The sequence below is a fragment of the Panthera onca genome, chromosome A1 (genome assembly GCF_046562875.1).
Source record: "Panthera onca isolate mPanOnc1 chromosome A1, mPanOnc1 haplotype 2, whole genome shotgun sequence".
NCBI lineage: Eukaryota > Metazoa > Chordata > Mammalia > Carnivora > Felidae > Panthera > Panthera onca.
Window position 1 is genome coordinate 110,386,490 of NC_138339.1, and position 13,439 is coordinate 110,399,928.

Consider the following 13,439-nt stretch of genomic DNA (forward strand, 5'->3'; position numbering starts at 1 on the left):
CAAAGTATTCTAGAAGATAGAGGAGGAAATACTTCCCAACTCATTCTGTTAGTCCAGCATTACCATGATACCAAAAATCAAACAAAGGAAGGACAGTAAGAGAAACTTACACGCTGATATCCCTCATAAACATAGATGCAAAAATTCTAAACAAAATTTTAGTAAATCAAATCTAATGATATATTAAAAGGATAGTACCTCAACCAAGTGGGATTTATCCCAAAAATGCAGCGTTGACTTCACATTATAAAATCAATCACTGGAATTCATCATGTTAACAAACACAAAAAAGAAAAACATGATCATCTCAACAGATGCAGAAAAAAACATGTGACAAAATCCAACTGAGATTCTGCTACTACCTTGTCAAGGGAAGCTTTTGTTGAGAATCATAGTTTTAGATGGAGTAAAATGTAGACAACTGTGTGCTGTTGTTGGGGATATGCAAAAGTAGACTAATAGTCATTCTTGTGACACGCTGCTAGTATATATTCTTTCAATAATCTCTAACCCAAATACATGATGCTATATTTTAACTCTGTGTTTCCCAAACTCTGTTCCATAAAACAATAGCATCTTTTTTTTAAAAAAAATGTTTATTTGAGAGAGAGAGAGAGAGAGAGAGAGAGAGAGAGAGAGAGAGGTGGGGTGCAGAGAGAGGGGGAGGCAGAGAATCCCAAGCGGGCTCCACGGGGTCAGTACAGAGCCTGACTCCAGGTTCAAACTCAAGACCCTGAGATCATGACCTGAGCTGAAATCAAGAGTTGGAGGTTTAACCAACTGAGCCACCCAGGTGACCCTAGAATCCTTTGAAATATAAGGATATTCTTGTACCTTCAAGTAGTACCATAACATAGGGGCTACTGGGTGGCTCAGTCGGTTAAGTGACAACTTTGGCTCAGGTCATGATCTTGCACTTTGTGGTTTCAAGCCCGGCATCGGGCTCTGTGCTGACAGCATGGAGCCTGGAACCTGCATCACATTCTGTGTCTCCCTCTCTCTTTGCCCCTCCCCCACTTGTGCTCTGTGTCTTTCTCAAAAATAAATAAACATTAAAAAAATTAAAAAAAAAAGAAAATACATTAACTTATTAAAAGTTCTAACTCCACAGAAAATACCATATCCAAGATTTTTTTCTTCATGTGAATTTTGACCATTGCTTTCCTCTCAGGATAAATTATTCTATATTTGCTGCTACAAGCATTTTATTTTGACCCACCCATCTGTTCTTATTTACTGTATAATTATTCACAGGGACTCGAAATCCAGCAAGGTCATAGCAGTCTGGGACAACCTCATGGAAGGGCAGATGTTCTTGACTCTGGCCTGCTGCTGTACAGGCTCCTTTATTTTTATGTACGTACTTAGGCTTAGCATGGAGCCCGACGCGGGGCTCAATTCCATGACCATGAGATCATGACCTGAGGCAAAATCAAGAGTCAGATGCTCAAGTGACTGAGCCACCCAGGTGCTCATGTACAGTCTCCCTTAAACACCACCTTTATCATGGCATTCCTCTACTCACAGACCTTCCTATACATAGGAAGTCAACTCTATACCATCAACAGAAAAATTGGCAACTTTTCTTAGCAACTTCCCTAATTCTTTGATTTTAATATCTTTTAATTTCATAGAACAATCTAAAATATTTATCCCAGACTAATAAAAACAATAAGTTGTCAATTTTTTTTTTAAATCTCCAAGATTTAAATCTTTTTTAAATCTCCAAGTGAAAGCCACTTTCGCTTGACTCAAGGAGCACTTTAAGGAGGCCTGTCTCCATATATCAAGAGAAAACCACATGGTAAAAATGAAATTTCTACTGGTGATTGCTACCTGCTATGGTCTGAATGGTTGTGTCCCCCCCTACATTTTTGAAAGCTTAACCCCTAAGAGGATGGTATTGGGGGGTAAGGCCTTTTGGAGGTGGTTAGGTCATAAGAGTGGAACTGCATGAGTGGGATTAGTGCCCTATGAGAGACCCATTTTTCTGACATGTGAGGTTATAGCAAAAAGAAAATTGTTTATGAACTAGGAAGCAGGCTCTCACCAGACAGTGAATCTGCCAGAGCCTTAATCTTGGACTTCCCAGCTTTGAGAACTGTGAGGAATAAATCTCTGTTGTTTATAAGCCACCCAGTTTATAATATTTTGTTATAGTAAACTGAACAGACTAAGACACTAACACATTGGTTCTTTCTATAAGCATGGAAAACACATTAAAGGGAATTGTGTCCTGTGAGAGGTGAATCTATAAAAAAGCTGGGCATCAAGTCATAAACCTACCACAGAAAAACAAAATAAAATGGGAAACGCAGAAGAGCACTTTCCTTTTGTGTGCCCAAGGGATCAGTGACTTATTCTTCGTGCAAAGTACTACACAACTTGGAAGCAAATAGTTTAAATAAGGTAATAATATATTTAAGAACACCTTTTGAAAGTTACAATCCCTAAGGAAGACAAAAGAATCTTTTCATTGCAAAGAAGAATTCAAACACATTTGTTATAGCAGAGCAGCAAAATGAATTGTGGTGTGGGTAGCATGCTGAATTCTCAAGAAAGTGTTTCTCCCAGCCTGATCCTGGATAAGTAATTTTTAAATTAAAGTGCCTTTTCCTCAATACTCGGAATAGTTTTTAGAAGTGTTTGTGTTAACTGCATTAGCCCAATGGTCACTTCATATAAACAGGAACAAGACTTCAGCTAACCAAGGATAGAATGACAAACATTATTTTGACTGTTCCACTGAAGCTCTGGAATGGAACCCAAAAAAAACAGGAAGATACTGATATCAATTTACCATGATGGGACCTTACTGGTGAAATCAGAAGAAGCCCTAAAATACATATGCTCTGAAGCACAGGACTATCAGAAGTGATACCCTTGCATCTTACTGTATTGTTTGAAAGGCAAACAAAGGCCCATTTTATAACTTTTTTAAAAAACCTCAGAAATATGCTAATATGAGTTGTACTTAGGACAAGGATGAATGCAGTAAGTAAGACAAATTATGGAGAAAGCAGATTACTGCGTTGACTCATCCAAACTATTATTTTCTGTTTCAGGAAAGAGTCTTTCGAAACAGAAAAAGTTTTAAGTTAAACCAACCTACTCCTGTCTCCTTTTTAGGGGCCTGTCCCTTGCAAATTATACCTATTTATACAAATAATTTTATGCCAAAGAGGAAATATATATTTAGCGGGGACTTAACATCTTTTTAGCAGTGCCATGGTCTTCATGAAGAAAATAAAAGAAATGTGAGATACATTCTCTGCTCTGTTTCATCCTGTTAATTTTAGAATTCTAGAAATAATACTAGAGGTAGTTTGAAAACTAAAATGTTTTATTTTCTTGATGAAACATACTTATAGATACAAATCTTAAACAAAAGGTGAAATCCTGGATATTCTATTTTTTCTTTATCTGGATGAAGTGGCCATCTCTATGTCTAGATAGCACCTACCACCTTAAAATAACCAAAATAATGTTTTTTCCCCCTTCATTAAATTACTGGCTCACGAAATTTGCTTCCAGAAAAAGATAGTTTCATTGTCCACTGTCACATCACTAATATTTATTAACCAGAACGATGTCCAACAGAAATACATGTCCACATGCACCAGGAGATAGCACAGAATAGTCATAGCAATATTATCTGGTGGGTACAAAGTGCAAGCAGTCCAGACATCCAACACAAAAGAATGGATAAGTAAACTGGTCCATTTACACAACAGAATACTACAAAGCAATGAAAATGAACAAACTGACAGCTACATTCAATCACATGGATGACAAATGGAAGAAGCAAGACTAAAGAATATATCAAGTATGATTTCATTTATAAAAAGTTGCCAAACATACAGTGCTAAACTATACAGATGTATCTGGTGCATATGGCTGCACACTCAGGTGGTAAGACTATAAAGAAAAGCAAAGAAATGATTGCCTACAAAGTAAAGCTAGAGCTATCTCAGAGAAGAAAGGACAAGTGTGGGGAGAAGGTTGTGGTTGTCAAGGGACCCACAGGGCTTTTGGCATGCTGGTCAAATTTTTCCACATATTTTTTCTTCAACCATGGGTGGCAGTTACAAGGGGCGTTCATTCTTACAACTATTTGTAAACTGCAGATGTCATGTTTATTTATTTTGAGAGAGAAAGAGAGGGAGAGCATGAGTGGGGAGAGAGGCAGAGAGAGAGGGAGAGAGAGAATCTCCACTGACAGTGTGGAGCCTGATGAAGGGCTTGATCTCACAAACCATGAGATCATGATCTGAGCCAGAAACAAGAGTTGGATGCTCAACCGACTGAGCCACCCAGGTGCCCTACTGTTATCACTTTAAGAATATTACACTTCACGGTAAAATACTTCCAAAAAAACCCATGGGTTACTCTGCTAAATATTAACTACATATAATATATACATATATGTCTGTGTATAATATACACACTTTAAAACCTATTGGTTACAAGGGAAAAAAAGCACCGTGATTCAGTACAGACTTTTCTTGTTCCTCTTCTGCTGAGCGAGTATCAAAAGCTCAAATGAGTTTAAAAAATGGAAGAGATAAGGGTTTAGAAGTTCACTAAAGAATACTATTCCCTGTCATGAATGTTATTTGAAAATATGAAAGATTTATGTGACTTTTTGGCTGATGGTGGAATTGCATGTATATATTCTTAGTCTCTCCTTTGTTTATTGATAGAACTTGCTGATACAACTATGCAAAAGCAGTACTTGAGAAAAAACGGAGCATCATTATGTCCTTACAGCTGTGACACAGAAGCAGCTTTACTTTGATGTTACACCTAATGGCTTACTCTTAAGTTTTCCTGCTTCCACCAGTAATGTTGATTCTAATCTTAGAATGGCTGCTTCCTCGGAAACACACACACACACACACACACACACACACACACACACACACTGAACTAACCCAGCCATGTCCGCTTATAAGTTATTTCACCGGAGTTAGGCCAAAATCAACCCATGCTCCTGAATTAGTTGGGTAATAGCTATTGTGTTACCTTTCAATCTATGTTACCTATGTTTAATCTATGTTACCTATGACATCTAAATACTGGTGATATGATATCCTCAAAGCCTCTTTCAGCACTGATCCCATTACAAATCTTGGTTAACAGAGTGACATTATCAAACTCTGACATATCATACAAGAAAGAAAATGGGTTGACCAATTGCCCACCTCTATGCTCCAGAATGTATTTACTGAAAGGAACACAGAAAAATCTATATGGCAACTTTATTCTCCCAACTGGGATCATTGTTATTCGATAGTTCTTGGGGAGGTCAAAATCAGTTTTACATTTAAGAATACCTGAATCTGATCTGTGGTCTTAGAAGATAAATTTCATTTTTCAAAGTCAATACCACCAAGAATGTTGTAGTAGAAACAACACAGAAGACAATGCAGGTTACTCTTGATCTAGCAAAGGTTTATCCACAGCGTAGCTTTCTTAAAGCAAATGATGATCCAGTGTTTGGTAAAATAACCAACAATACTGCTTAAGTCACATGTGGTCAACAGTCTGTCTACTTAATCTAACACTCAGAATCAGTGTCTTAAAGGCAAAATAATTATTTGTCTCTCTTTCTCCTGGCAAAGATAAACACTGAAGGAAAATGGGCATTTCTTTTTAAGCAATCTTAGAATGAAGTTGCATTATTCTACCTAAGTACTATCTACATTCTAGCTCATTACATGGCTCAAAAATAGTATGGGTCAAAGGATATTTCCCCAAATATAACTATATACTGTAAGAACATTATATAAGAGTTGTAGGCCATAACTCCTGTTTCCCAACATCACTATTATTGTTGATGGGTGACAGTGAATTAGGGTTCCCCAAAACATCACTCACCAACAAATATAAATTCTAAGACTTATTTCAAAGTCAAATTTCACTGTGTTGGGTTTAGTTACCATTTGGGTCATCTATACCATGACTGCCCTCACTTACAATGAAATAAAAACTGACAATACAGAATATAATTTTTCTTAATGGAGAAGAAAATATGTTCTAGGACAAAATGTAAACTTCATATATGAAGAAAGTGTTTTAACAGAGGAGGGATAACAGTATTACCTTCCATTTGTGAGTAACTGGAATTCAAACCCAGGCCTTCTGATTTCCCTGCTGATGTGCTTTCAAGACAACGCAGGGATCCTTAGCTTTCTCCATAATGACTTATCCCAAGTCTTCTGGTGAAAAAAAGTGATTGTAGAAAAGTAACTGCAACATCTCAGTCTTTTGTTTTTAATGACAAACATGTGTTCTCATTTGTTTCTACCACCTCTCCCAAGCGATCACTTCTAGAATAAAACATGAGGGAAAGAAACCATGCATTTTCTAGGCTAACTTTTTCCCTGAGGATTTTCCCCTGACATCTGAGGAATTAGAAGATCACAGCCATAGGCCTTCTTTCCCCACTGCTCAGCAGTAGTCAGTGACCAAGCAGCCAAGATCACCAAAGCAAGAACAGGATCTAGAGACTGAATATTACAGACAATTTTAATTGAACACTAGACCAGAAATTAAGTATAAATGGTTTCTAAATCAAATATGGTTTAAAATTAATTAAATACTTATTGCAAGAAGCTTACTTGTTAATTCATTAAAGTCAAGATCACACTTACTCAGATAATTTTAACTATCCAACAGCTTCAATTGCAATTTTACTTCCTTTAATTAATCTCTCTCAAGATACATATAGGCATACAGCACAACCATTATTTTATTGGGTTACAATATTGCTTTAAAATTTTATAGGCCAGCATGGTGATTTTTGTACAATTGCTGGAGTTCTGAGTTTTGATAAAGGGTGTCAACCATGTAAATTCACCACCAATGAGTAAAGAGTTGTTGCTATATTTAAAATTAAGCTTCCCTCAGTTTTTGGACAGCCAGTGATTGTTTATATAAATAAGTAATGTGCTGTGTATATGCAGAAAATAAAATTTTATTTATTTTTAATGTTTATTTATTTTTGAGACAGAGAGAGACACAGCATGAATGGGGGAGGGGCAGAGAGAGAGGGAGACACAGAATCGGAAGCAGGCTCCAGGCTCTGAGCCATCAGCCCAGAGCCCGAGGTGGGGCTCGAACTCACGGACCGGGAGATCATGACCTGAGCTGAAGTCAGACGCTTAACCGACTGAGCCACCCAGGCGCCCCAGAAAATAAAATTTTAAATGCTTATCTTTGTGTCAAACTGTTTCTTTAAGCAAGGAAAATAGACAACTCTCAGTCAATGCATACCCACTCTGGGTTAAGTATTTTCAAGTTGACTAACTTAAAGAAGGAATTCTAAAACAATCACCGAAAGCATGAAAAAAAATGTCACTCCAGTGGACCAGAGTTTCATTAAACTAGCTGTGTAAGAAGCTTTGTGTCTGAAAATGGAACAGAAAAATCTGAGACATAAAACTTATGCTATCAGGTAAAATTGCACCAAATAAAAATAACTTAAAGAAATTACAATCATGTATTTCATATCCATCTGTGGTTTTTAATCAGCTAATTGTTGCCTTTCAATGATTGAATTCCCTCACATTCAGTCCCCCTGTTTAAGGTTCAAAGTTGACAAAATTGATAGAGAACTTGGAAAGCAGAGCATCTCCCACCAACGGCTAGGAGAGAAGTCCAGGAAGAAGCCACAGCTGTGTTTTCTTGCAATCACGAGGTAACAGCTGTCTAAATCAGTGATTCCCAAGCTTGTCTGCACATTGGAGTTACCTGGGGAGTCAAAACACTACTGATGCCCGTATCCCATTACTAAAAAGTGTGATGGAACTGATCTGGGTGTGGCTTGGGCTTTGAGATTTTAAAGAGACTTCTAGTAATTCTAACATGTAGACAAATTTGGGGGAAAATGGTATATATTCTTTTATATTTTTATCTTAAAATTTTTTGACTAATTAGGTTCATGTCTTTTTTAGCGTACTTTCTATATCAGTCTCAGGCCATTTGGGGAAATCTACCGAAGTACAACTTGATGTGGCATATCCCAACTGTATATCCATGGAGGTAAACCAAGACCCTAAAGCAAAAGTATAACATAATGGAATTACTCATTATTGTCAAAAGGAAAATAGAAGCAGGAAAAATAAAGGCATGAATAACCAAAATTTCATAAATTATTTCTTCATGACAATAATTACTAGTGTATGGATTTTTTTTTTTTTCAAATCCAAGGCCTAGAAACTTTGTTTGCCATTCGAAAATCAGACAGAAGTGGGGCGCCTGGGTGGCTCAATCGGTTAAGCATCCGACTTCAGCTCAGGTCACGATCTCACAGTCCGTGAGTTTGAGCCCCGCGTCGGGCTCTGGGCTGATGGCTCAGAGCCTGGAGCCTGCTTCCGATTCTGTGTCTCCCTCTCTCTCTGCTCCTCCCCCATTCATGCTCTGTCTCTCTGTCTCAAAAATAAATTTAAAAAAAAACGTTAAAAAAATTTAAAATAAAATAAAATAAAATCAGACAGAAGAATTACAGAACACTGCCTACAAAAATCTGGCTTTAAGTGATGATCTGGATTTGTATGACCTATTCGAGCTTTCCACTTTATCAGATGGAAAGGGGCAGCTGCTGGAAAAAAGAAGAGGAATAAGGAATTGGATCTTACACATGAATAAACCTGTGGAGATACTAAGTTCATTAATGTTCTTGTTGGCAGGAATCAAAATGACTTAGAGGCAGCCAAGCTGAATTACAGGTTTGATTTACTTAAGAGATACACGTTATGCAGACATCAGCATTTTTTTTTTTACACCAGCCCCAAGGCAGGCTTGATGATGAGACAAAGTACAACCCTTTCTTTCGCAGGAAGATTCACTTGTATTTCCCTGTGGCTTCTCTGCTTCCTGGGAGGTGGAGGTGAGTGGGGGGAGGTGGTAATGAGTTGTCTAGACTAGAGAAGAAAGAATTTAGTTTTAAAAGTTCAAAAGTGTCAGGGATTCAAAATAACAACATGTAACTTCGCTCTGAAATACACGGGGTTACAGGTTTTACACAGACTGAGGTGCTGAGCCAAATGTACTGCTCCTTTGAATTAAAACAAATGACCAATATGATCAACTAATATTTGACAAGGAGTCGAGAATACTCAACAGAGAAAAGACAGTCTTTTCAATGAAAGTACTGGACAAGTGGATATTCAAATGTAAAAGAATGAAACTGGACCCATATCATAGACCACTCAAAAAAATTAACTTAAAATGGATTAGACTTAAATGTGAAACCCTCAGCAGGGGCAGCTAGGAAACTAGTTGAAACTCCTAGAAGAAAACATAGGAATAAAGCATCTTTTTTTGTTTAATGTTTTCATTTATTTTGAAAGAGAGTATGCACACAGGGAGTGGGGAATAGAGGATCCAAAGTCAATCAGGCTCTGTGCTGACAGCACAGAGCCCTACGAGGGGCTCAAATTCACAAACTGCGAGATTGTGACCTGAGTGGACATCGGATGTTTAATCGACTGAGCCACCCAGGTGCCCCAGGAATAAAGTATCTTGACATGGATTTTGGTAATGATATTTTTGAATATGACACCTAAAGCACAAGTGACAAAATAAAAAATAGACAAGTGGGACTACATCAAATCAAAAAGCTACTGCACAGCCAAAGAAACTGTTGATAAAGTGAAAAGACAACCTATGGAATGGGAAAAAAAATTTGCAAACCATGTATCTGATAAAGGGTTAATACCCAAGATACACAAAAATCTCATATAACTCAATAGCAAAAAACCTCCCAAATAAACTAAAAAATGGGCAAAGAACCAGAATAGACATTTCATCAAAGAAGATATACCAAAGGCCAATGGGTACATGAAAAGATGGTCAACATCACTTGTCATTAAGGAAATGCAAATAAAACCACAATGAAGTATCACCTCATGCCTGTTAGAAGGGCCATCATCAAAAAATAAAGAGGTAACAAAAGCTGCCGTGGATGTGGAAAAAAAAGGAACCCATGTGCACTGTTGATAAGATTGTTAGGTGGTACAGCCACTAGGGAAAATGATACGGAGGCTCCTCAAAAAAATTAAAAAATAGAACCCCAACACCCATCGGTTTCCCTTTTGAGAATATAAGAACAAAAGAACAAAAGAAACAAAAGAAGAAAGAAACAAAAACACAAACTCAAAAAGATAGCTTCTCCCCCATGTTCACAGTAGCATTATGTACAATAGCCAAGACATGGAAACAATCAATAGATGAATGGATAAAGAAGCTGTAGTATATACATACAATGGAATATTATTCAGCCATAAAAAGTGAGGAGATTCTACCAGTTTTGTGACAACATGGATAGTCCTTGAAGGCATTATGCTAAATGAAATTAAGTCAGAGAAAGACAAATACTGTATGATCTCAACTTGTAGGTGGAATCTAAAAAAGAAAGAAAGATGGGTGAGAGGGAGGGAGAGTGGGTGATGGGCATTGAGGAGGGCACCTGTTGGGATGAGCACTGGCTGTTGTATGGAAACCAATTTGACAATCAATTTCGTATTTAAAAAAGTTGTTTCAAAATAAAATTAAAAAAAAAAAAGAAAAAAGAAAGAAAAAAACATGGAAAAGATCAGACTTGTGGTTACCAGATGCAGAGAGTAGGGGGAGGGGAAAGTGGAGGAAGGTACAAACTTCCAGTTATAAGATAAATAAATACTAGAGATGCAATGTACAACATTGTGACTGTAGCTAACACTGCTGTATGAAAAATAAAAAGGTTTTTGAGAGTATATCCTGTGAGTTCTCATCATGAGAAAATTTTTAACTTCTTTCTTTCTTTTTATTGTATCTATAGAAGATGGACATTAGCTGACCCTATTGTCATAATCAAGTCAAAAAATATGTAAATCAAACCAACTTCTGTATGCCTTAAACTTACACAGTGATGTAGGTCAATTATTTCTCAATAAAACTGGGAAAAAAGTGACCATAATGAGGATGTGGGATGCCACTATTCAAACCCTTTCCACTTCAGGGCACAATGCAATCTGATGTCAGTTCAAAATTATAATAGTTGGGCAAACCAAGGCATTACTACCCTAAGGAGGAAGAGGGGCAAAGGCACCTAAGGAGAAGAGTGTGGTGTGAGTGAACTGTAGTCAGTGGACAAAAATAGTGAAACACAGATTATGCAGTACAATTTTAAAGGTTTCTTTGCTTTAGTGAAATTCTCAAGATCATTCTTGTCTTAGTAAGAGCTGACTGAACCAAAACACATGGAGACCAAACAGAAGCTATGCTCTCAATTATTTCAAAATACACGAAAATCATCCCCAGGATGTGCTCTTTTGGCAAGTCACATGGCAATTTGCTTTTCATTTCTAGTGCCAACTGCAACCAGTTGTTTCTTCTGAAGCTTTAAACTTAGATCTAACTCTGAACTGTTCATTTCCTTCTGTGTTCTGCTTTTGCTTCCCCCATATCTGTTGCCAAAGTTACAGTCTACCACCCACACAATTGCCAAGCCAGAACCCAGGAGTCATCATGGGCCCCTCCCTTTGCATTTCAGTGCATGTTTCCAGTCTTATATGCTATATATCCTGGTTAGCAAATTAATCCCCTCCCTTCCCTTCGTCCCTTCTGCTACCGCTGCAGGTCATGTCATCATCCTAACTGGTCTCCATATCCCTAATTTAGAGTTCTGTCAACACTCCCCCTACCCTTCTGGATTTATCCTGCCCTATTAGTCAAATATGAACATACCACAGCCCTGCTTATTCTCTAAAAACTTTGAGCCTTTACTCTTGTACTCTTTTGCCTGCAATGTTTATTTCTCCATGATTCTTTTAAAGACTTTATTTTTAAGTACTCTACACACAATGAGATCACACCTCTGAGATCAAGAGCCACATGCTCCACGACTGAGCAAGCCAGGTGCCCCCATTCTTCCATTTCTGATTCTAGGTCACTAGAATGTAAAAACATTTAGCTCCAGAATAACTTGCTGTCAAAACTTTTCTGACTTTATCACTGCTGTTAGGTGTTTCCTCTTCTGTGTTTATATTATCTTGTATATAACTTTATTGGAACATTTGCTACACTGTTGTCATTGTTTACCTGTTTGTCTTCTCTTCCGACTTATAAATGAAAAGTGAGCTCCAGTTCCCAATGTTACAGCTTGTACAGCTGGCACCCAGAGGGGGCTTCACTAAGTCAATTTATACTGAATCTGTGATTCTTCATCTACTCACTGGAATTACTTAGGGAACCTTTAAAAATACTGAGGCCTGGACCCATCCCAGACCAATTCAAATTGAATTTCTAGGAGTGAAGCCCAGGCATTTGAAGTTTTGTTTTTTTTTTTTAAACTCCTCAGGTGATTTTAATGTTAGTGGTTGAAAACCACTGCACTAAATCATTGGTCTGGAAATGCTAGTTAAAGCTTTACTAGAAAACACAAAGTTTGAGGGTCTTTTGTGATTTATTTTTTTAAAGGACATTGTATTAGTTACTTCTGGCTGAGTAATAAATGACCCTAACATTTAGCAACTAAAACAATCAACACTTATTATCGCACAGTTTCTTGTGGTCAGGTATATCTGGCACAGTGGCACCCAGGGTTTTTTCGTAAGACTGCTTTCATGGTGTTAGCTGGGACCGTCATCGTCAAGTCTTGACAGAGAGGAAGAGCTTGTAGTCAAGCTCATGCACAGTTATGGTAAGATTCAGTTCTTCAATGACAGTTAGTAAAAGACTTCCTTAATATCCCTGCCTCTTCGTGCCGCACCACACAATATGGCAACTGGCTTCCATTAAAGAGAGTGAGAAAGCAAGAGAGGGTGAGCAAGATGGAAGCCAGAATCTTTCTGTAACCTAACCTTGGAAATGTCATCCCATTGTTTTACCATATTCTGTTAATCAAAAGCATGTCATTAGATTTAGCTAAACTAAACAGAAGCGAATAAAACAAAGGAATGGATATAAGCAAGTGGGTATCATTGCGAGCTATCTTTAAAGCTGCCTACCACAGATGTTTAATGATACTTGACTTAAAAATTAACCTATTTTATAGGAATCTGAACCAGATTGTCTTCAACTTAGGATACGCATGTCATTGGTCTTCTTGTAAAACTGATCGAGATGAACCAAAAATAAACTGACAGGTGTACTCTTTAATAAATTTATATTTTTTCTCTCATTATCTAAGGGTAGATGCATTAGCTTAATGCATTTAATGCCTTTTAAACAAGATAATGTCAAGGGAAGTCAGTTTGCATAACAGCTTTCACAAGGCCTTATGAATTAGGTCAATGTGCTTTTCCAAGATTAAAAATGCCCCTTTCTTTTCCTAAGTTATTCAAGTTCACAGAAAACAGGATACTTTGAGGATTTAACATGTAATTTCTTTTTAGTGAAGGGCAGTTAACAGTAAATCTAAAGGTATAATACCAAGCAAAACAGGCAAATTA

General features: G+C 37.3%; 1 long non-coding RNA gene across 7 annotated transcripts in view; it reads right to left on the reverse strand.

The window, feature by feature from the left end:
- Window positions 1-13,439, reverse strand: part of LOC132681351 (uncharacterized) — a 109,670-nt gene that overhangs the window by 84,213 nt on the left and 12,018 nt on the right. For 6 of the 7 annotated variants that reach the window (XR_013556678.2, XR_013556679.2, XR_009611024.3 and 3 more), the window contains exon 2: window positions 6,106-6,221. This is a non-coding gene — a long non-coding RNA (uncharacterized LOC132681351). The remainder of the gene's footprint in view (window positions 1-6,105; window positions 6,222-13,439) is intronic. The other variant, XR_013556676.2, reaches the window with a different exon arrangement.